Source organism: Strix aluco, chromosome 10 (genome assembly GCF_031877795.1).
Source record: "Strix aluco isolate bStrAlu1 chromosome 10, bStrAlu1.hap1, whole genome shotgun sequence".
NCBI classification, from domain to species: Eukaryota; Metazoa; Chordata; class Aves; order Strigiformes; family Strigidae; genus Strix; species Strix aluco.
In genome coordinates, this window is record NC_133940.1 from 26701912 (window position 1) to 26726223 (window position 24312).

Sequence of the window (24312 nt, forward strand, 5' to 3'; positions counted from 1 at the left end):
ATTTGAAGAATAATGGTAAAATTAATTTGTATCTGGCTCAGAAGAGTGCTCTTTACTTGAGCAATGGACTTTACAACATTGCCAACAAAAAGAACGAAATTAATATTATACTTGCCTTTATCTAGGGTTATTCTGTTAACTGTTTTATACTGGAAATTAATTTCAATATCATACAGATGTCTACAAGTCATGAATGCAGCAGTCCTAGCATGCAGTCAGATAGCTCTCCTACTTCACAGTCGTGGTAAAAATAATAATTCAAAAGGGGTAAACTTGCCAGGACAATTAAATGATTCTGCCCCGAGATAATGGAAAGATGAAGTTTATATTCTTGGACTGTAAAATATGTAAGACTGAAAAGTGTTATTAAAGGAGTATTATGTGGTTATTTTGAAAAGAATTGTAATTTTACAGGTTCATCCTTCTACTGAGAAAAAATACTTTAGAGACTATGAGAAATAGAGACTTCTGGATAGGCAATTTTTGATGTTGAAACACTCTTCTGTTTTCCTTCCTTGTCTCTATTTTTGTGTTTCAGTTCCCTGCTTCAGTAGTAGGCTTTAGGAAACTTGTAATTCATTCATTATGGAAGGCTTGGTCTATGGGACAGGATTTTATTCTTAAAATAAACTTGCTTGTAATATATTCTTTTTAATCCTTAAAACAACCCTTCATCTTTACAAATAGATGTGTTAACGTCAGTGTAAAGTGGATCCTTTTCTCCCTTTTTGCCCTCCTTTTCTGGTTTGTCCCTCTTTGGAGGTTTGTACTCTCTGGCATGGGCAGGAGCAGTGGCAACTGCCGCATACAGAAGAGACAAGGTCAGGAATTTTCAGAATGAATGGAATTGGTTCAGGCTTCAAAATCACTAATTAAAAAAAACCCATGTAGGATGAAAGTTTTTGCATATCCCTCATCGGTTTGTGGGGAATCCCTGCCTGGTATGTATGCCAATATGCATACAGAGCAAGTGTTTTTACACGTGTACTTTTGAAAATCTGACAGATACCAGGGAAAAGAGCACAAACTGAAAATATCAGTACTGACAAATTTAAATAATGACTCTTCCTCATTGATTTAAAATAAATAGTTATTGCTTTTTGTGCAAATATTTCCTGTTGATTAAAGACAGCATAATCTCTTCCTCTTTCTTTAATGCTTTGTGAATGTTTCTAACCACACACAGGTATTGCAAAAAAATTTACAAATGTGGATAAGAATAAGACTTAAATACTCATCTGCATCTTTGCGTCAGCACAACTCAATTTGACAGTATATTTTTGCCAGGTGGAACAAAGAGCAATAAATTAGTTTTGAACATTTATGATCTTGCATTATAAAGACTGCAACAGACTGTGTTCAAAATCAATTGTCAGAGTGATGGGGGATTAATAACTCTGGTACTGTAACCTTTTATGTATTTGCAGACTGGGTAAGGGCACATTTCAAGATCTGCTGCCATATTTCATTATTGCAACTTATATTTGAAAGACCTTTTTGATGCCTAAAAAAAGAAACAGATTAGTTTTTAGTAGAGCTGGATGAATAACTCATAATTAATAATTCATTCAGTGAATTTTGCCTTTTATTCTGTGGGAAGAATAAAAAAAATAGTTGTCAAAATTTTTCATGAGTTCTATTGACTAGTTGTTTTTTTTCATAAAAACTAGAAATCAGAATTCAGGGTGTGTTACTTATTTGTGATTGATAAGTCATATGGCAATGCTTTAATTCCCCAATTAATTGACAAATACTAGAATAAATTTCATGATTAAATGTTTGATGAGAGTGTATTTAAAAATCCCTTTCTACAGACATGCAAAATCTGTTTTTGAAAGTACTACTGAAAGTAAAAAACCAAGTGCATGAAAATTGTTGGAAAGCAAATGCAAATGAGGCAGGAATATGGCCAAACCAAGTTCATTACAAGACACAAGTGAGTTTCTGTAGGCTTCCAGAGTATTTTCGAGCTGTAGTTTCCCTCTTTAGCTCCAGCACCCGTTTCAGCAGAAGTCTGCTAAATATTGGGGATAAATATGGGAGCAAGGTAAACGAGAGCTTTATTGAATTTCCCTAGCTCCCCAGCTACTGTGTTGTGTTTTATGATAGTGAAACATTTTATAATAGTGAAACCACATGAGGAGTTGTCATCATTTGGCTTTCTTTGCCTCTCAGCTGGCAAGTTCGCATCCCACCAATGCGAGCTCTGCTGGGCTCAGAGGCATCTATGGATTCTTCTGTGGTTTTTTCATATATGCACTTTATTTTGGTTTCTTCCTAAATAGAGGTAAAACAGTTAAATATTTCCCAACAAAATACACATATGTAATCTCAAGGGCCGTGCATACCATCGAACTGTCATTTCCTTTGATTAACCTTCACCTAACCTCTCTCCCTAAGGCAGTTTCAGATCCTTTTGTTCCTCCATTTAAGTATTGCACTCTATCAGGTGAGTACATCTGTCATTCAGGAGCTGGCCATTTTACTAGAGAACTCGGTGGAAATGTTGTAATGGAAAACTGTGCAGGATCTGTCACAGACTAGACATCCCAGTCTAATACGCAGAGCTGGTGTCACTCGCTGGATGTATCTAGAAACGTAAAGGAAGCAGAGCTTGCATAAATGCAGTTGAAGACAGCTGAATTTTAAGAGTGTCTATTAATTGTTTTATGAATATAATTAAATATTTAAGATCAGAAAAGGATTGTGGCTGAGATCAACAGAACTTTTCTGTTCTGCAACTCCTTCATGTTGTCAGGAAGTGCCAGTTTGTGGAGAATAAAATTACTAACAGGAGAGGAACAGAGTTAATGAATCACCACCTTTACAACAGCAGAGTTTGGAAATTGGCACGGTGGTCGATTTTAGCATTTTGAAACCCAACAGGTTTGTGTTTCATGTCATTTTTTTTTTTTTTATCTACGGATAGCAAGAAAATGAAAATTAAAAAGGCCAGAAGCAATAAAATATTTTAAAATGATTCACGCCTATAAATTTCACTTGATCTAAACTGAACTTTTCTGGATGGCAAGAAATGTTAATGCTTTGTGTCACAGCTTGGGACAATTTTATTTATTTTTTTTTAAACCTGAAAATTCATCTAGGGGAATAATATGGAACTGAGATATAATGAATCCAGTTAGATCACACATCTAGCTGACAGCAATGAAGAGCAAAGCCTGCATTGAATCCATAGCTTCTGCTTATGTAATAGAATATTTTTTTGAATGATAATAAAGGTCATGTCTGATGAAGTACCTCTTCATCCCAAAGTAAGCTGGTACAGTGGCTCATGGTGGTTCTGAAGAGCTAAAACTGCACATCTTGATTCTAGGCTTAATTCGACTGTTGAATCTCATATCTTTTCCTAATAGATTAAAAACGTGTTATCAGAAGCCTCAGCATCATATCAATTCTTAAGGATGAGGATTGACTTATTCCTTAAGTCAGTCTCTGATGAACTAAATAGGTCAGACTTCCTTAACATTTCATCATCAGGCATACTATACAGATCTTACATGATTTTTTTGTAGATATTCTTTTCCCCTCTCCCAGTTTGTCCCTTTTTTATTATACAGTTTAAAGTTTGAAGAACAGAGCCAAAGTATGCAACATTTCATGATTTCTATACAGCCTTCAAGATTGTGAGACTCGTTGAAAAATAGTGAGTTTTAAAATAAGAGAACTGTACTATAAGATTTCTGTGCAAACGTTGAACGCTGGATTCATTCCTTCTGCAGAGAGTTTATAATTTATATTTTAAGCTTTTATTCATGCTGGCTTTTTTCCCATTCTAGTGGGAAAGTTACATTTTATAACTCACGTGGAAGCAGACATCGTTACAGATGCAGAGCAGAGATGTTGGTGAGAACTGCCAACATGACGGGGTTGGTAAGTCTGTACAGCCAGCAGCACCGAGGCCCTGCTTTGGTGTAAACTGGTGCGGTTTGCTCAGCTATGTTCTAACTAATACCTAGAAAAAGTTATTATATAATTCCACAGGGATTGTAAAAATCTCAGTTTTGGAGTAAATGCGACCTGTTAGTGCCCTGTTAAGGTTTTTGCAAATGATTCTCCAGAGCAAACTTTTTCTGTGAAATCCTCTCCAAAACCAGTCTGCTCTCTGTGAATGTTCTGTAGTGACGGAGATGTACTCACCTGGTGCACTGAAGAATTTAAATGGAAGAACAAAAAGAAACTGAAATTGCCTTAGGGATTGAGGTCAGGTGAAGGTTAATCAAAGGAAATGACAGTAAAATGGCATTCATGGCTCTTGGTACATTTTTAATCATTACTCTCTCTCTCTCTCATAAAAGACACAAAAGATGTACAACTTTTCACCATTTTATTTAGTTAGGGATGATTTTTATTTTTGTCTTGATTATTTTAAAATATCCTTTCTTTTAGATTTCTCTCATAGATTTAGCTCCTGAAAACTTGCATTGCAGTGCCTTAAAAATATGTGTGGGAAATCAAGAATGTGTGTGTGGGGGGAAGAAGAATGTTATGAAAAGGGAGTAATTTTCCCCAGAATATCTCTCATTTTATCTTCTCTTTCTAATGTGATAGATTTTGAAGGATTTCTAGAAGTCATAAGTGTAGGGAATAAATACTCAGAAAAGCTAAATATTCACGTTATTACACAAGTGTCAGACTAAATGAAGTCCATGAATGCAACTACTGGAAACAAGAATAGTTTCTTTCAGACTCTGCTAATCTACAAGTAATTACTCTGGTTTTAAGTATAGATGTTTTGTATATTTTTTAAAAAATCTTAGAATAACTTTCATGATTACAATGAAATTTTGAAGTCATGTCTTAGTTTGTGGGCTGCTGGTTACATTCTGATTTTGTGTATGTGAAAAGGCCCCATTTAGAACCTTTATTTTCCAAGTTTGGAGTTGTCACTTTATGCTAGTCACCTTAGATAACTTTGGCATAACTACAACAGGAACGGGAGCAACTTTATGTAACTTATAACTGCCTGAGGCAACTTTTAAAAAATGTGAGCAATGCATTTTTTTTTTTTCCAAGTCTGTTTATATAGCTCCCTTCCCCCCATAATGCAGAGAATCCTAAAGGATATATATTAAACCCAAACAGCTCTCAGCTGGGGTAACTTTGCTATAGCAAATGTATACTCCCCGCTCTTTAGATCATATGCTATGAAGCATTATGCATCGAGTACCTTCAGCGATGCAGCTGGGAGTCGAGCTTAGGTGGGACCTTGCGGTGTTAAGCCTTCGGAGAGGAATGGGTGGCTTAAAGAAAACATATTACTGCAGACACATGTTATATTATTACCACTGCAAGTTGCAGTAAAAAAAAAAAGTGATGTTTTATACATAAGTTTTCTCCACATCTCGAGGGGAAAAAAAAATAATCTGGAAGTCATTTCTTTGTGTGTCGTTGTGCTGTTTATGGCTGTGATTGCTACTGGTAGTGTGGCATTTTTCTGCCAGATCCCACATAGCAAACGCTGCCACATGGGTGCCAGATGGGCTATTTGCCAGGGAGCTGGAGGAGGAGGGAAAGCCCTGTTCCACCCTGCAAACGCCGCTGGGAAAGAGATTGCCAGGCAGTTATTGGAAAACTAGAGAATTGGTCAAAAATGGGAAAAATGTATCTAAAGTCATTGGGTGGAAGTTGAGTTGAGTTTACCTCTCAAAACCCAAGGTTGCTGAGCCATGCAGGGAAGTGAAGAGAAACACGGCTGGGAGGGCTGAGCTCTGGTAATTGGAGCGAAGAACCGCACAGCAACAAGTGACTGACTTTGCAGACACAGATAGATGAGTAACTTGAGTATTTTCACATTTACAGGATTTGGCTCTGTGATTTTATGATGCTGTAATAATGTCAATGTTGTGTTTATGAAGGACATTTTTCAAAGGTACTCCGCATCAGCCCCAGCAGCTGACTATCTCACCCAGAACTTCCCTGTCTTGTAAAACTTCTGTACTAGTAATAGAAATACAAATATTTTTTGGTGTGTCTTTCGCAAAAGAGGAATATCTGTTTAAGGAAAAGAAGAGTAAAATGTGAGAGAGATCATTTTAAATGCAAACTGAATACCCGAGTTCAAGATAGCATTAACTGCTGGCAACTGGAAAACTGTTGGACTGAGAGAATATAATTTTTTTTCATAAACAACAATATGACCTCAGAATTTTTCTGAAGTAAATACTAAAGAATCATAGCCAAATCATATACCTACTTTTAAAGCATCCAATAAAAATAGTCAGACTATTATATACCTACATACACAAATTATTCAAATGCAGGAAGTATTAAGTTGGTTTGAGCATTTTTATTCCAACCATTCGGACCTGCTTCCAAAACATAATTAGTAAATTTCTTTAAAGGTTTCTTTTTAAAAGTGGCTGAATTTCTTTAGTCTTTCATTGTTTCCAAAAAAGTGGATTTGACTGGAAAAAGTACCAAGTCTACTGTTCAGTGGAAGAAACTGAGGCTGAAATGAAATCTCCCAAATGTGGTGTCCGAACACAGTTCACTGCTGTGCGTTTTTCCTGCCTGGGCTGGCAGTCAAAATAATGGGGGTTGGGAATGGATTCAGCCCTGTACCTCTGTCTGAGCATCCCAGGGAGCATCCTGTGCCTGTGGGGTGGGAGGACCACCGGGATCATCGCTCCCTCTCCTGCCCCTGGATCCCATCCCAGATCAGGGCTGCTTGTGAGGACAAGAGCTTTCCATGTGAATGAAGCTGGATTAGTGTTTTTGGGTGTTGTCCATGTTGCAAAATGACTGTGGGATAAAATATGAGTGTTTACAGTTTTCCCTGTGGGCAGAAAGCAGGGTTTTGTGTTCAGTGTTGGCTGAAGCTGCGGTGAAGGCAATGAGGTAGCTGAAGATCAGAGGGGAAGCTCTGCTCGGTGTCTCGCAGTTTTGCAGCTGGTTTTCACATCTTGTACCGGATTAACAGCGCCCCTGCCCTGAGAGGGGGGTTCAGAGTGAGCAAGCTCATTTGAGCATCAAAGTAATATGATAAAAAGTGATGAAGGAACGGCAATAACTGATGCTTTTGTGTTTCCTTTCACTCTCTGTTTGTGGAGAGAAACCTTCTATGAAAGTATTCTCAGGTGATGTGTTTCTGTTGGAATAAATTGGTTGTCTCAGTTTGATCCCCAAGTCTGATAAAAATAACATTTTTTTGTACCTTATTAGAAGTCTCCTCGAGTCCAAAGCCTGACAGATCTTTGCTGTGTGTGAGGATCATTGTAGGTCAGTGATGTACTGAGTACAGAGGCTCCTGTGCCCGTGGTGTAGGTGTCCTGCTGATAAACACAGTTTCTGGTGCTCACAGATTTCCACCTTCATTTTTCACTCTTCCACCAAGACGCAGTGATGCTTAGGAGAAAATTCATGCTGTTTAATTTTAGATATCCAATTTAGGTGGCTTCTGGCTTAGCAAAGCACAAGCTCCGCTTGCTGCAAGTCCGGAAGTGTTTCTTGAATTGCAGAGTCAGCTTCTTGCTTAAGCCTAACTCTGGGTGTGCAGAAAACGCAGTGAGGACTGCAGCTCTGCTATGGCTCAGTCAAGGCTCTTCCCCTGCCAAGGCTTCTACTGGGCGACCGGGCTCTAACCTGAGCACCTAAATCAGATCCCTTGTGGGTGTAGAACCAGTCATTTCAGGGCTGTTCAATTTTTTGTAAGGGTTTCTGCATTTAATCATCAATATAGTCAAGGTTTGAAAAAGAAATGAGCCAAAGTCCATGAAAACATTTCTAAGTGGGCAAAGTTTCACACTGTCTTTGGGGTGAACCACAGGTTTCACCAGATGCCAAGTCAGTGGGGAATAAGCTGTGTGATAACCTTCTGCCAACTGGGTCATTGCTTCTCCAGGCGTTTTGCACCATTGGTTCTTGCAACACTAGGAACACTCAGAAGCAGAAGGTAGCCATCTCTTTTGTCAAATTAGGTGAGGTAGACACCCTTCCTGAGGTTATTTGTTGTATCATGTGAAGTTAATTTAATGTTTAATACATGCCAAAATGGAGTCTAACCTTTTTTGAGAGATTTTAATCTGAAAATACACTTAGAGCAGTTACTCCCTTGCATTCTCTCCTGCAGAAGGACAGACGTTATCTGTAAGAGGGCATTAAAAATGGTGACATTTCTTTATGGGGTTAGTTTAGAAACATGAAGCACAGCAAGACCTGGTTGGAAGGAGATACCTATGCAATCAGGGATCTTGTCTGTATGAGAATCATCAGAAATTCAGGAGAGTAGTGGCTGCCTGGGCAGCCCTGAAAGGCTTTGGACAATTTACTGGGGCCACCTGTGGTTATTAGTTTAGAAAATGTGTCACTATTTTACTCTGGCATCTGTTCAAAGTACTAATTCTGTGGATCAGTGTCTTTCAGATGAAGAAAGTGAAATCCTTTTTTGCCCCTGGTGTCTGAGTAAATTGATATCAAATACTCTAATGAAAAGACAACTGTTGTCAGCAGAGGCAAGCCACAAGAAAATCTGGGACAGGAGGTAACTTCATGATGGATTCTACATCCTCAGGGACTTTCTGGGCTCTGAGGATTAATTTTCTATTACATCCACATGTGGGGCTTTTCTTAAATACACTTTCACTAACAACTTAATACTTTTTTTCAATTACAATATCATAAAACGCTACAATATTTTGTCATTCTGCCACTTAGCGGCCAACACTTTCATCGTTGTGACCATTGTTGCCACCTTTTCCTTAAATGAAGCATCTTTTTGCTACCCCACTGAAGTCAGGCTTTTGAAGGGAAAAGGTACTCTGCACAGGGGAAAAAACCCCTTGGGAACTGCACTTCTGCAGTGGTTTGTTAGTGAACCCTCATTTCCATGATAGCTGGCTTGGTCTCCTGCAAATATGCCTTATGGACTTGAGACCCTTCACCAGAAGTGCCTCTTCTCATTATTTTAGTTCAGTTTCTTCATATATTTTTTAAATATTTATTTTATTTATTTATATATTATTTATTACATTTGTTCATATATAGTAACTCTAAGAATGCATTCACCAAAAAATGGGGCATTTTTACCTGCCACAATGTCCACACACTTGACTACAACAGGAGATAGATCCGGAGCACAACAGAGCAAGAGTTTCCAGAAGCAACCTTATACTGTACATAAAAATGAATTGTTCAGGGTATGAGAACATATGAGCTGATGTTTTATAAATAGGTTGGATTTGGGTAACAACGGGTTACAGTCTATTGTAGGAAAGTGGTCAGTAACTCAAATAGTTTTTAGTTCTCCACCTAGAAGTGCAATGAGTTGAGAAGAAAAAATGGATAGTATAAGATGTCTGAAAATTACCTGTGCACTAAAGAGAGTCTGAAGTGTTTGTAAGTCTGTCTTCACCTTCTGGAAGATGGCTCAGTGTTGCCAGTCACACGATATCACTTCTGGGAGAACAAGGTTTTAGAGGGCTTCTTCACCTGGGGACTTACTGTTTTGATTTTGTTGACACCAACGAGGAAGAGATGCGTTGATTTTGCAAGACAGCTCAGAATTCTTTTATTTGGGAAATATTAAGCTAGTTACTGACAAAAATAGTAACTTTTTTTTTTAATTTATTTTTATTTTATGATTTTATAGCAAATTGTATTTTTAAATCCAGAACAAGTTGAATCGAAACGTTGGAGACAATGTCTCTAGAAGGAGCTTGGGCAGATACGGAGGTGCCTGTGTGAGACCTTGCTCTTCCTCTGCATAGAGCAGAGGTTCCTTGGCAGGCACAGGGCAGGCTGGGATCGGGAACTGAGTGCCCCAGCCAGGGTAAGGATGGGTCTACTGAACTGTTGGTATCCACTGGAAAATAAGGCTGCCCAGCTGCTTTCCCACACATTTTCTGCCTATCTCCTTCATTGTGGAAAACAGGTAAAATCCTTTCTGAGGCAACATTCATAAGAAACAGCATCATCATGTGTCAGTGTACAGAACATAAATTGGTCCAAGTTAATCTCTGTTTTCTTCTGCACCTCCATTTTATAAAATAAAATTGGAAGAAAATTATGGTCACAAAACCTGATTTTTGCCTCAGTTCTGGTCTTCAGTACAGAACTACCTGACAATTAATATTTGTGTATACCTTTTGAAATATCTGACCTTTGGGGAGTTGACAGAGCTATAATATTAGTCTTTGTATGCTAGCCTGGCTTTTAAACTCCCTGCCTAGTGGATGTAAGTTCAGTGGATACAGATCTGAAACTTGATTTCCTCAGTATAGCTGCATTAGCATTCAGCTGTGGGTATGTAAGATAATAGTATTAAAAGCAACCTTCCATCCTGTTGTCATGGATGCAGCACAGCCCAATCCTGGTAGCAGTATACCACCAGTCTTTGTACAATCTCATTTTTATCTACAAATTTTAATTTAATTATACCAGAAATTCTGTAGGGGTATATAATATATGATTTTATTTTCTGTTTTAAACATTAAAATGTAAGAATTGAGCAGCTCCGTGTTCTTTGTCCAGTGCTCATTTTTTTTTTGCATTCCAAGTATCTGTCAGTATTAGTTATGAGACTGTGTGAAATAAGTAGCCATGAAAGATGCCTGCTTTTATGACAGAATGAGTGGTTTCATGAATTTTAAAGGAGCACATTTGTATTTTCTGTTCTTGAACTACATGGGCTACTCACAAATATGACAGAAGATAATTGTTTGAGGAATTATGATGCCTTTCAAGATTTTGCAGGATATTACTATTTTCATAATCTTTCATTTATCAGGTTATATGGCTTGATTTATTTATGTATGTAATTTGGAAATTAAAGTACTCCCATTCTGTCAGCATAGGTACATGTTTTCTTCGTAGCTCATACTCCTGTTAGCAAAAATAATGAATGTGCTAATTTTTTTGTCAGTTACTAAAGAAACGTGTCAGAATCGGAGGGTAGTCAGGTATTATTCTGGGCCACGTGAGACGGTATGGAACGGTACGTATTGCTCCGCCAGTGCCTTAGGATGGCGGGAGCGCGTATTTCAATATATAACACTAACTGCCACCAGGCAGTGCGTGTACTGCAGTTTGTTAAGATTTAAATGAATGCATTGTTAGCACCGACTTCAACAGGGATTTTGTGTGAGTGAGTAAAGGCTTCAAGCCTTTAATTGACTAAGAAAATCTTTTTAGTTGTGATTAGAGGGACAGATACTCAGCTGGTGAGAACTGATGGTGCTCCATTGAATCAATTTTCATACCCTGTCTGAAGTCAATGGAGCAGTGCTCATTTATAACCTGGTACCTGGCCCGTTATGATAAAAAAAACGTTTCAAGTCTGATATTTGAGTGGTACAGTAACCTTTTATCGGGGAGCTGCTTGACTTGATTTAAAAAATTTCATCAAAATCAGTGGTACAATCCCTGGACTAATAAATTCACTGTCATGAGCTATTTTCATTCAGTTGGGAGTTTGAGCGTAGAAACCTATGACTCTGTCTTGTTTGCTTGAAAGCGTGGTGGTCTATCTGCCATACTTTCATATTTAGCATTCGGTTGTCTTTTTAAAGACTAAACCGAAGCATCTCTATATCTGTATGAAGCATCTCTATACAAAGCATCTCTATATCTATATGAAGCATCTTTTAAAGACTAAATGAAGCATATCTATACATTTTCTGTTTTAGTCATGAAGTATTTGTATTTTTTTTCTCTTGGTAATTTTATCACACTTTTCATCCTGTGATAACTGCATAGCAGGATTTTATTTTATGGTAAAAAATTCTGAATATCTTGATGTATTAAACTTGTTCATAACATCTGAATTTTGCTGCTGAAAATCCCCTCTCAAAATTCTGTGCACGCCCATAATTAAACCACTCTGAAGGTGCAGTCAGGAAAACCAGGCACCAACATTATGGAGTGAAAATTAAAGAGGCAAAACATCAGAGTGTCTACTGTATGTGCCTGCTGTTAGACACTCAAGCATGGAGAACAGGATACACCTCTATGGATGGATAGCTTTCCTTATTAAAAAAACACAGTAGGATGCACAGTAGGGGAACACACTAAAACAAGGCTTTGTAGTAATTTCCTTGAAAGAAATTTCCCAAGATAGCAACTTGAAAAGCTTTTAATCTTATGACTAGCTATATAGTGAGTTTTACTGTAGGTGGTATAAAAAAGACCATTAGATTACAGCTGATCTGGTAGAGTTGGTCTAAAGCCTCTTCCCTTCCAGCCGCCTTTCTCAAGAAAAGGATTAGACTTTCCTTGTACCAAAATGAAGGTTGAATAGATCGATGTGACTTGTGGCATATTTAAGAGCTTTAAATACATGTCTCTCAATTTTGAAATTATGCTAGAAAATAGAAAACCCACCTTCACCATCTGAAATACTTGATCAAACATGGTGCTTTGCAACACTGAACCGGTTCATTAGATCAAGGTTTCTTCTACAGACCTAAATTCGAAACCACTGTCACTCATATTTTTGAGCTCATATTTTGTGTTGCGTCTCTGAGCAGTGTCCCTTACCACTTGTGAGGAACACAAAATGTTTCTCAAACTCCTGAAGAAGTCTCCTATGTGACCGTATCCTGCAGCAGCTCCGTGTGCTGCAGTGTACCAGTGGCCTTCTTGCTGGACTTTGCCTGATTTGTGCTGTCTATTCCACACAACTATTAAACCTCAAAGTGAAAAAAAAAAAAAAAAAAAAAAAGATATCTGGAGAAATTCCTGTGCAAATATTCTGGAAGGCTGTCACAAATGTTATGGTTACCTGATAAACTGTAGACCAGCGTGACAGCGGGCTCTGTGCTGCACTCGGTGCCTGTTTACATGTCAAGGTCCATACTCTGAGATCCTGCAGCCTTTTCTCAACCATTTCCTCCCATGTTTTGGTGTCGTGACAAAGAGATGGTGGCCCCAGAAGTTTGGTACAAGGAGCTGGAGGTTGTTGGTGTAGCAGGTGCTGCCCACCCTCTCCTCCCACTGGAGCCAGCCAGAACCAGGGTACTCAGCACCTACGTGTGTGAGCATTTGTGGAGAAGATTTAACATCTTGTACCTATCTTGTGTCAGCCACTGTGAGCTAAGATCAGGGAATGAACATGTCTGATAATGTGTTTCACATTGAAATAATTAAAGAGAATTGTTGCTGGAGGGAAATGTGCCTTTAAAAATTAACCCTGACATCTCTCTGACAATTTGGCTTATTACAAGAGATTCCTTTTTTTTTTTTCCCTCTTTTTTTTTTAGTTTTACTAAACTTGATATAAATTTTTCAGCACCTTAGAAAACGTAGAGCCTTTGAAAAGTTCCTTGTATGAGTAGTCTATACTTACATGAACAGTCCCATCTATTTTCCACTGAACTACTTGTAGGACTGATGTTTAAAGAGTTGGGTCTGAAGTAAATGACACATTCTGCTATGCCCTGGAGCCTGTGCGAGTTGTTATTGTTTGAATCTATCTCTTGTTTGCATATATTGCAGTCTTCTATCACATGGGGTGCCAGTTTTGAGATCAGAATGTTGTTCCTCAACTAGCCATCGAGCAGCTTACTTTTTTATTTCTTCTTAGGATGAAACAAGTCCTTGGAAAATGAAAGCAGTACTTTCCATAAAGCACTAAAAGCTTTAAAATGTTCTTTTTGACAGAGCTAGAGTATGTGTAAACAAATGTAAATGCCCATAAAAGTTGTATTATTTATTTTTAAAATTCTAGATATGGCAACAATTATATTCACATTTTTGTGATTGGTAGAAAGTTAAATATACAACCAGGTGTTGTTCAGAAAGTTTACTTTCACTGTATCGTGGCTATAACAAGTTATTTACCAGTTCAAGAACTGTGTAACTTTTTATTGGGGAGAATTCCTGTATTTTCAGTTCTCCATTTGATCAAAATTTGTTGATCCAGGGATAGAAGATTTTGGGTTCTCTCAGTTTGATTATTTACTAACTAATTTGAGGCTGCATTTAAAGAGTCTAAAAGGGCGTACGAGGTGGCAGGACTGGCTGCCTGATGCTCAGGCTGCTTTTCATCTGTTTGGTGTCGCTTGAACTGCCTCGGACTGTGTGTGTTTAAAAGGCTGTCTCCCTCCTGTGCGCCTGCCAGTCACCGGCAGGAATTCGAGTGCATTATTCCATCCGCGATGGCTTGGAACTGTGCAATTCTCTGGCCTGGGGAATGGCTGAGGTGCTGCTAAGGCATTTTGCACTTTCAATTCTGCAACTAAGAAAACAGACATGCAAATTTTCCTTCAGATGCTGAAAAGTTGTTGGGTTGGTTTTTTTGTTTTGGTTTGTTTTTTTTTTTTTTTTTTCTTTTTTCTTTTGAATAATGTCTGACCTCACAGGAAAATACAGTAAAATACACAGGAGCAAGCACATACTTTTAATTTGTATTCTGCACTTCTCAGTTTGCAGGCTGGATTCCTGGTTGACATGATCTGCATCCACTGGCACACACCCCTTTGGTGTAATGCTGATATACACCGGCAGAGAATTTGATTGCAGGAGCCAAACCCTCCTTCCTTCTTTAGTCAAAGGGAAGAGATTCAGCCCCGTATTTCCTCTTCCACTGAACTTTTAACAATTTGGTGATCTTGGGCACAATCCGTCAAGATGCTTCGTACCCCCATGGGTGCTTAAATCAGGATAGCAGATGGCTTGTGATACTTCTTAGGACTGAGTGCTTTATTAGCTAAAATTTAAAACATAAAATACTTCAAAAACACTGCTCAAAAACATTTTTCTTGGCTTGGGAATGATTTTTACCCTGTTTATAAAAACAGCTACTAAAGAAGGATCTGTTAGTTGCTGTGACATTTGCTGTAAACCTAGCTGTACACAACATTGTTGGTGCGTTCTTTCTGGCTATTAAAGGCTCATTAAAAAAATTAAAGTCTCACAATTTACAATATTTTCCATTGAAATAGCATGTTAACACATTTCTTTAATCAGTGTGTAACTGTCAAGGGAAAGAACAATTCATCTAGTATATGCATACATTAAAAAAATTATCAGATTTAATTTTATTTGTTTTATATTCAGGGCTTTTTTGAAGGAATTCCTGCAGGGAAATGGTTAATCTATTTTTAACTAAAGCTTACTTTTGTAATCTATCCAGTGCTTAGAGTTCTGTCATTGATCTATGATTTATGTGATTTAAACCACCTCTTGGCTGTAACATTGGTTTCTATCCAAGATGCTGAGCTGAATACTAATTACGAGATCAAATTTATGCTGTTGGGCTAAGCAGCTGAAGGAGCTTTCCATGCAGGACTCCCTTAAACCATGCCACCGTTGAGCGTTAGTGAAATATTTGACGGGGAAGGGGGAGGGGGAAAAATGCTGGAAAAGGGAAAAAATATTGCAGGAAAGCTGAAGTGTCCTTTGAAAGCTTTATTTTTAGTTCTCTTGAATGACTGTACAGTGCTATATGCAGATATTCAGTGTGTATAAGCCTGTGAATATGCACATGGTTATGTTTTTACAGCAGAATCTCACTAATTCACCCTAACGATTGGGAAACCCACTGAGAAAAGCCAAATGGCATGAGTGAGCAAACAAATAAATAAGATTGAGGATATTTTATTCCAAGACGTATTTTATGCCTTTATTTTGACAAGTATCATGTTGTCAGAATGATTTATGGTATTTCATAGCATACCAGTAAATGCACTGTAGTGTGGTTTCTTACAGTAAGAAAGTCTTAGTAACAATAGCTTTGCTTTACCTCTCCTTAAAGCATTTTTGCTGAGAAATAAGCTGAGGCCACCAATTTTATAGAAAACATAGGTCTTTGGCTTTCCATCGGTAAGAATGAATAACACTCTTCCATTCACCTGTATCACCTTTGCAGAGGAGGTTGGGATGGCAGCAATTTTCTTGGGTATAGGTAGTCATAACCTGTTCAAACAGCTCTGAATCCAAAATCCAGTTTGAATAAAATGAATTTTTCTATAGGAGTTTTGTTGATTATAAACAGTTTTGAGAGAAAACATGTTCCAATGCATCATTTGACTTTCATTTCTATTAGTATAATGTTGAAGTGTTTCATTTTGATGATGCTGAAATGTTTTAATTTGTTCTGTTTTATGGTTTTTGTATTTTAATTTACTTATAGTGAAGTTCTCATGTTTACTGTGTTGTCTTATATTTTGTTACATTTGGGTAGTTTTAACATTTTAAGGCTACCACTGCATATTAATAAAATGTAACATTTCCATAAAATATTTTCATAACTTCAATTTTGCAGGAATCTTTTAAGATTTCATTTCCCCTCCGTACTCATGAAAATACTGGAATTTCTCACAGAACAGAAATTCCAGGTTGCAACTGTTTCTCCTGTCTTAATTTTTACTTTGGGTTGGTGTGTTGTTCTGCCCTCAGGGGTCTGGAGATGCAGTCTTGGCCAACAGATTAATATATAGGATGCAGGTAGCGTCATCAAACGTACACAAGGAGAAGGATTCGGATCATCTTTTGTTTTCCCCGTGACATCTGTATTGTCATCAGTGAGAATCGTTGACTTGAACCTCGTGCAATGGGATGTGTGCGCTTACACGCCTTCGCCCTCGCAAAGGTTACAGCGTTGTGGCTGGAGTCAGCAGGTCACCCCGCTTGGTCCGTAGGAGGCTCTTTAGTGGGGAATTAGTTTCCTTTTATCCTTATTCTTGCTCACTTTAAAAACAAAATCCAAAACAAATAAAAAAACAGAAGCAGAAATAAACCAAGCAGAAAACCTTGAAAAAGTTTCTTCCAAGGGCATTTTTAGACTAACGATCTCTGGTTGTGTATCTACTGCTTGTTGTCTTCCTCGTTTCTCATTTCTCTCATTTTCTAATGGGGAGAAACTCATATTTTAGTTAGATTTTTTAGCTTTTTAAGAATTATATTTATTTATACTTTGCTTGATGTCATATTTGCTTTTTAATGTAGATTGTTATAAACAATTCGCGATGCAAATAATATACATTGCGTACATTTGGGTACAAGTTTTTGAATATGTGCATATGTATGTACAACTGAAGTAGGATGTGCTTGGGAACAGTTTTATTAAGAGGAGCCACAGTTCATGACCCCATTTGTGTATATCATTCTCCTGTGATGCTATCCTTACCCACCTCATCTATACGTACAGTAGGTTACATATCTAAATGTTGCCAGCAATAAACACAATGAATTGCCTCACAGCCTTATGTCTGCAAAATGGAGGTTATTTAAAAAATCCAGAGGAGCCCAGGAACATTGAAGAAACCACACATTGTGGCTGTAATTGCAGTCAGGTCACTTTGCCAGCTGACTGTAACTGCTGGATGTGAGACACATTCCCTTACTGCTTATGCAGGGAAATAATTTGCACCATCAGTGATGTTGTTGATCTTGAATAAGAGCAGGTAAAACAACAAAAGTGAAGATGGGTCTTGAGTTAATTGCTGTCATGGTCTGAGGGACTTCAAAGGAATTATTTTACCAAAAGCCTCATTAAATGGATTAGATATTTTACTGTGCTGAACAGGTGGCTGAAGTGCTCCAAAGGGAAGTGTTTGAAGATGGGAACTACCTCCGGGATTCTCCGTACCCACAAAGCTGCCAGGGTGGAGGGGAGCTCCAGCTCCAGGGACACCCAAGGTGGGCCAAGGGGTGGCCATGTGGCAGGGAGGCTTGCAGGAGCTGCAGACCCTAAGCCACCCCAGGGGATCCACATCCTGAGTAGGTGCTTCCCCATCCTGCTGTCTCTTTGAAGCGCAGGCTCATGGGACTGATGTTGTGGATGCCACACAGGGCTTGCGTGGCTTCATCATGGCTGTGCTGCATGGCCAGGGCTCTGGAGGCGATGGGAGCCTTTCTTCCCTGCACCATGGTTTGCTCTGATTTACACTGTGCCTCTTACACAGCTTTCACAGAGCAAGAAGTCATTGAGGAGGATAGAGATGCTGTATAAAATCTAATAAAGTAACATTGTAGAGGAAACATATACAATATTTTGAATATATATATGCTAAATATTTGTTCTGCTTTTCCTTTTCTTTATTTGCAGTAGAACTGTTAAATTAGCAGTTGTGGCTTTGACAATAACGTGGGGTGATTTCCACTGAAAATACAAAACCAAAAATCATGTTGATTTAACATGTACGTGTGCTTACACATGTATATTTAAAATGCGATTTATGCATGCTAGATAAGTGGTTATTTTGCACACCTTCATATATTTAAGTATATAAATAGTACACAACATAATTTATGGGAGGGGAGAGCATTTTTGAAAACTGTTGTGGATTGTGGTTAATTTGTGCTGCCTATTGTCTTGATGGTGTTAGGAGGTTGTTATGTACCCTCAGGAGAGCCCCATTATATCCCTGATAAAGGCACTTCTCCCTGGTTGAGGAGATGAATATAGCTGCAGCCATTTTGGGGATTTTTGCTCAGTTTTGTAGCTACACCGCATGCATGCACGCACGCTGGGACGTGCTTGCTGGCTGCTGTCAGGAAGTCTTTTGCTGTCAAATGTCCCATGGATTTATCCTCTATTTAAAATTTTAGCCTGTTCCTCTCAGAAGCCTCCTGTACATGAGCTGTAACGTGTCTGCTGGGACCTTTGCTGCTCTTCCCACCAAATACCAGTTTGTCTGCACAAAACTATCCAGTCTGTGGTGACAGTTACAGCTTTGTTGAGCTGCCACATTACCCTATTAAGATACTGTAATTTTCTCTACCTCACTTCAGGAAAGGTTTTGGAATGAAACTCCTGTGAATATTGTATTTTCTGTTCACCAACAACCCTAGAGCTCGGGTTTGGATAGTTTGCTACTTAGTAGATTTGCTGGAGTGTGCTGCTTTCTGTAATGGCCAATTCTGTTGGCTCTTCCAAAAATTTTGTGGTTTATGGAAAAGGGAGCAAACCCCCACACTGGATGGTGACAGCGATATGCTGGCCACCGATTTTCTCTCCTTCTCTATGATGACAAGGGAAGTTCAGATTTTCTCTATCTTTGACCTCATAGGGATGGTTACTAATCCTGCAGATGTAAAATTGTTTGAAGAATAAAAGGTTTGAAGTCAGCTCGGGCTGCTGAACATTCAAAAAGCGAAAGACCCACCATACAAATCAACTGTTTTCCCTTGGGAATGCAGTTATCAGCAACAACAAAAAAATGCTTCGCCTTAAGTTTAAATCCCAGCAAATAGACACAACAGAGAAATCTAAGCTACAAGCCACAAGAACAAGGCAAGACTTGGGATGCCCTTCTTATGGAAGCACCAGCACCAGAAGACCTAATGTATCTCTAAAGCACTGCTGGGTTTTCACAGAAAATGGGTAGAAATTAGGATATAATTTATAAACAAGTGTAAGAGCTCTGTAATTTCTTCATACCAGTGAAAATTAATAAAACCTAGGGCTAGCTATTTGATAAAACTGAGCAGACAAAGTGTGTGTAACTATCCGTAGAGTGGCTGACATGATGAATGATGATGGATCAAAACTCATCTGAAGTTCTGTGGGAATAATAGCAGCATAAAGTAATTTCTATAGGGTACTTAAATGCCTGAAACAGAACAGTATATCGAGGGTTGCATATTATCCTAAGACTGACAAGTATTTATGATTGGAAAGTGTCTGTGTTGGGATTATCAGGTTTTGTATACCTTTTCTCGGTTCTTTAATCTTTTGATTTAAGGACTCATCCAGAGATTAAAAAAAAAAAAAAAAAGGCTGATTGCTATAATTGTACTACAGCAATAGTAAATACCCTCTCACTGCAAGAAAACCAGCAGTGCCTGATACTACGCAGGTATTTTTCTTCTGAAGTAATGAATGTCCTCCTTGAGGAACACCTGGTGAGAGAGTTGCAGGCAGGAGAATGGACTACAGCTCAGCTCAGCTCAGCTCAACTCCTTCCTCTGAATGGGAAAGAAAACCCCTACCATGTAGTGGCTGTTGCATCTAGTGAGTTTTATGTTAATGCAATCGCAGATGTAGTTGAGAAATTTTTTTAAAAGTTTTTTTTTTTAATTTACGGTCACAGCACTTGTGGCTAAATGTGGCAGCTGAAGAAAAATATGGGTGTAATTATACTGAATTGACAGGATACTAGAAATCTGTGTAATCACAAGGGGGATGAAGTTGAGTTTTAGAAGTAAAATGCCCCTTCTGCAGAACTTCTGCCTTCCAGTTGTCTTTGTATCTCTGGAGTGTTGTAATCTTGTTCAAAACAGAGAGAGAGATTTTGATTAAAGGTTTTTCTAAAAGTATGATAAATACAATCTGCATTTGTCTCAGGTTTGGAAGAGGAGAAACTTTTGTGCAATACACAGATTGATTTGCAAGACTTTAAGGTTTTCAGTTTTCCCTAACCTTTCCTAGCATACTGCAGCAATCTGTTCTTTGAACGTGTTGATCCTCCTAGGTCTATAAGAGCCTTTGAGACAGAGCTAATTTTTTTCAGCATTGACTATAGAGGCTTGTGATTTTAGATCTGAATGTCCCTTTTTCAACCCTGCTACCAGTGACCCACTGCATAGTAAGTGTCTCACATTATAAAGTGGTTATTCACAGAGAGCTTTGACCAGTGCTATCTGGAGGGTGGGAGATGCTTTCCTGGCAATGGGATGCGAACATCGTGGGGCAGATCTTCAGCCAGGATAAAAATCCTGCTCAGTTGCTGTAGCTCAATGGATGACTGTTAATTCATGTGGAAAATTCGCGACCCCAGCAAGATCACAAAGTTCAGTGTCCTTGACTGAGCGCAATGCTTTGCAGTCAGGATTGAAATGTCTTCCTATAATTCCCTTGAATTTGATTTTTCTGTAAGTCCTTTAAGTTGTTTTATACCAAAAACTACAGTATTCCCCAAGAAAACTTTGAGGAATGTTTTGTGTGTTTTTCCTTTCTCTTTTATTAGATTATTGCATTTCCATATGAGTAAGAATACTAAGTCCTGAAAGCTCACCTGGATCCTCTGCTCGTGGGCTGTATTCATTGTGCACGGTGGTTAAAATCTGCTGATTCTGGTATGGCCATTATTACTGCAGCAACCATTCAGGACTTTATTTCCTTATTCTTGAAGATCCTCAATCTTTTATTTTTAATTTAGTTACATCAAGATTTTGAGGAAACTCTCTCAGCTGAAGGACTGCCCTCTAACAGCTGTGTCTGGAGGACAGACTGGGGGGCTGCTTTGCCTGCCAAGGATGTGCTCTGGGCACTTGCCTCTTGTGTTTTGGTGGTGAATTGATAGGTGGAATTGCCTTGTGCTGGAATGAATCTCCTGAGCAGAGGATTTGCAGAGCTCCTGTGCATTGGGGCAGTGCAGCCAAGCGCTCTTCAGGTGGTGCAGCTTTCCTCCGCTCCTTTTGAGAGCAAGCAAGGTATTTGGAAAGATGAATCGCTTTGCGTTCAGCCTGGCACACAATCTTTTGTCCCTTTCTACAGTAATTTTCTCATCTTTGGGGCTTCAGACTGCAATTAATACTGTATTTTTTGTACAGCTCTCGAGGAAAAGGTAATTTGACTTGCATTAAAAAAACAAGAGGGTAACATGCTGTTAAGAAGAGCATTACACTGGTGACAGTAGTGACCTTCAGTATCACTTTGCACTTGGTTACATAAGAATTGGGTAGATGTGTATGAAGCTTTGCTGTTGCACCAAAATTCCTGTTTTCAGCCAGCAAAAAAGCCCTTTGTCCATCCATCAAACATGTCAGCTGTGGATCTCCCTCTTCCTTTATAATCCTCAGTCCCGATCCCATCAGTGCTAGAGGCAAAACTGCCGATGGCATTGGTGATGGCAGGCATGGAGACAAGTCCCATGAGGCTCTCTGACTCCTGTCTCATTAACACCTGGATTACTTCAGCCTTTAATCCAGTCATCGGTACCCAAGCACAGACATGTTTCACAGCTTTGCCATGTTTGATTGATTCTGTTATTTGTATATGCAGATGTACCACTGTCTTTTATTTAGTTTAGTGGATTTTTTTTTTTTTTTAAATATATTGCATAGATGCATACAAAAGTATCTTGCCCCCTTTCCAGACAAGTTCTCATCATGCCTTCTACTGGGCAGTCAGGCATTATCTCTACTACTGTGGATTTTATCAACTTGAAATCTAAACAATTAAAAAAGAAAAGAAGCAGTTTCAGGCAGCAAGGTGGCCCTTGAATGACTCAGTCAAGTTTTGCATTTATGCACTAAATTTTTCATCTCTTTTTTAATATTTCTTCCCCTCGTTACTTTATGTGAGTACATATAAAAGATGAAATGGACTGTTGAGAAGGAAATGTGGAAACTGTTGACACACAAAATGCTATCAAATGCAGAAAGCAAGCAAATGGACAGAGTTTCAGTATTTCCCTGCCCGTCCCTTCCAATCCCTTTTCTTAATAATGACTTTCCTTATTACTTAAAGCAATTGCAGATCTAGAAAACAACAGAAAAGCTTAACTTCAGAAATTTGAAAATCTGACTATTCAGTGTGTGAGTAAACTTCACCCTTGCAAAGGTCTATCACATTTCATTTGTCAAGATTTGACCTACAAATGATATCTATATGGAGTTCAATGTTGAAAAGGTGTTGGGAGTATATCACAGTCATGAGCAGCATGCATTATAAATAGTTATAAATTTATTGATAAGATTTGTGGGTGGTTGTTCATAAACAACCAATTGCTCTCTTGGACGTCAGAAAAGGCAATTTTAAAAAAGGCATCTGTTTTTCCAGCATTCAACACTATCTTTCATCTGTGGTGGCAGGAGATTGCTCAGCCATGACCAGGGGTTCCCTGCTCAGCTGTGGGTTGTGTTCTGTGGGGAAAATCACTCCTAGCAGACAGCGAGCACCCGTCATCAGGAGGGGAACCTGCTCTCTGCTATTCACAGGTGAAAGCTTCTGGCTGAGGTGAGACCAATCCCTCACCTGCTGCTGTCTCGTCATGGCAGTGTTTCCCACCGTCATCTTGGTGAGTGACACGGGATGTCTGGTGAGGCCACCTCCTCTGCCTGCACTGCCCCTCTCTCACTGTCACGTCCTCTGGGTCAATCAAGAACCTGAAAACCAAGATCTGTTCCTAGCAGTAAGCCCATCAAATATAAACCCCTGTACTTATTTGAGAGCCATTTGTGTCATTAGCAGCATTCTTAGAGCCAACAATTTTAGCAGTAGGCACATAATTACCCTTTCCCCAAACATGACCCCAGAGTATGTCTTCTGCATGGCAATGCTTTCTAGATCTCCCTCCTTTTCACAAGCAAGATGTCTGAGCTTCAAGCCAATGTCAACCCTGCTGTCTCTCCTAGTTTACCTTGTATAATGTATTTTCTTGTCTGTGCTATTTTGACCTTCTCCAGCAGAAGGTGTGGTAGCCCTTTAGTGGCGCGCCGTGGAAGTAGCCTTGGGTCCTCCTTTCTCAACAGATGAGTGCTCTGCTTGAGATGCTCCCTTTTCTCTTGGCCTAAAACGAAGAATTACATCGTTCTCTTGCAGTCACATCTCTCAGTCAGTGAACAGAGCTTCTTGAAACCAGCAGGCTATACTGTATATTCAAGCTTCCTAGATTCCATTAACATTTTGTTAATGAAATAGTGCTTTGTCAAAGAGTCTTGAAAACTTAAAAGGGTATTTAAGCTTCTTCCATGAGTCAATACCATGTAATGTCAACATTACCACGAAGGGATAATTCAGAGATGTCACACAAAGCATGTGTTATGCCATTTGCAGTCTAGGAAAACAGCTCAGCATTTATGTTGTTTAATCCATCTTCAAAAATCTTTTGTTCTGAAAAAGTTTGAGATCAATCTTGTCAGTATTTACTGACACAAAGCTGATGTAAGTCTCTGTGCTCCTATTGACTTCATCTGAGTTGTAATGATTTACCCAGCCTCAAATTAAGCCCAAATTAGGCATATGAAGAACTTGATATCAAACTTTTAAGGAATATAGAGCTGAATGGCACACATCCTGCAAATGAAAATGCGGATAAAAGTAGTGAAAGAAATAGTTTGCAATGATTTGGGACAGTACAGACACAATTTAAAGAGACTTAAAGAAACACAACATTTTCATTTATGAAATAATGTACTCCTCTTGCTAGAAGTAAATAGGAAATACAGAAATAGAGAGTTCAGGTCTGAGCTCTGGCAATGAGTTTGGGGACATGGGGGCTTATTTCCAAAACGTATGTGCTGAAGTGTCCTGGGTTTATGTCACTGTTGCAGTGAGTCTGGTCAAGGTACATGAAATCCCTCCTTCCATTCCTCCTTCCTTTTTTTAGCAATTCTGTAATTGTACCTATCACGTAAGGAAGTTGTTTTATCCTACTGGACATTGCAGTAATGCTGTTTGTTTTACCT

The 24312-nt window shown here is 38.7% G+C and overlaps 1 long non-coding RNA gene across 5 annotated transcripts in view; it reads left to right on the top strand.

Annotated features, from left to right (window-relative positions):
- Nucleotides 1-24312, top strand: part of LOC141927760 (uncharacterized) — a 90163-nt gene that overhangs the window by 27746 nt on the left and 38105 nt on the right. The gene's annotated exons all lie outside the window — the stretch shown is intronic.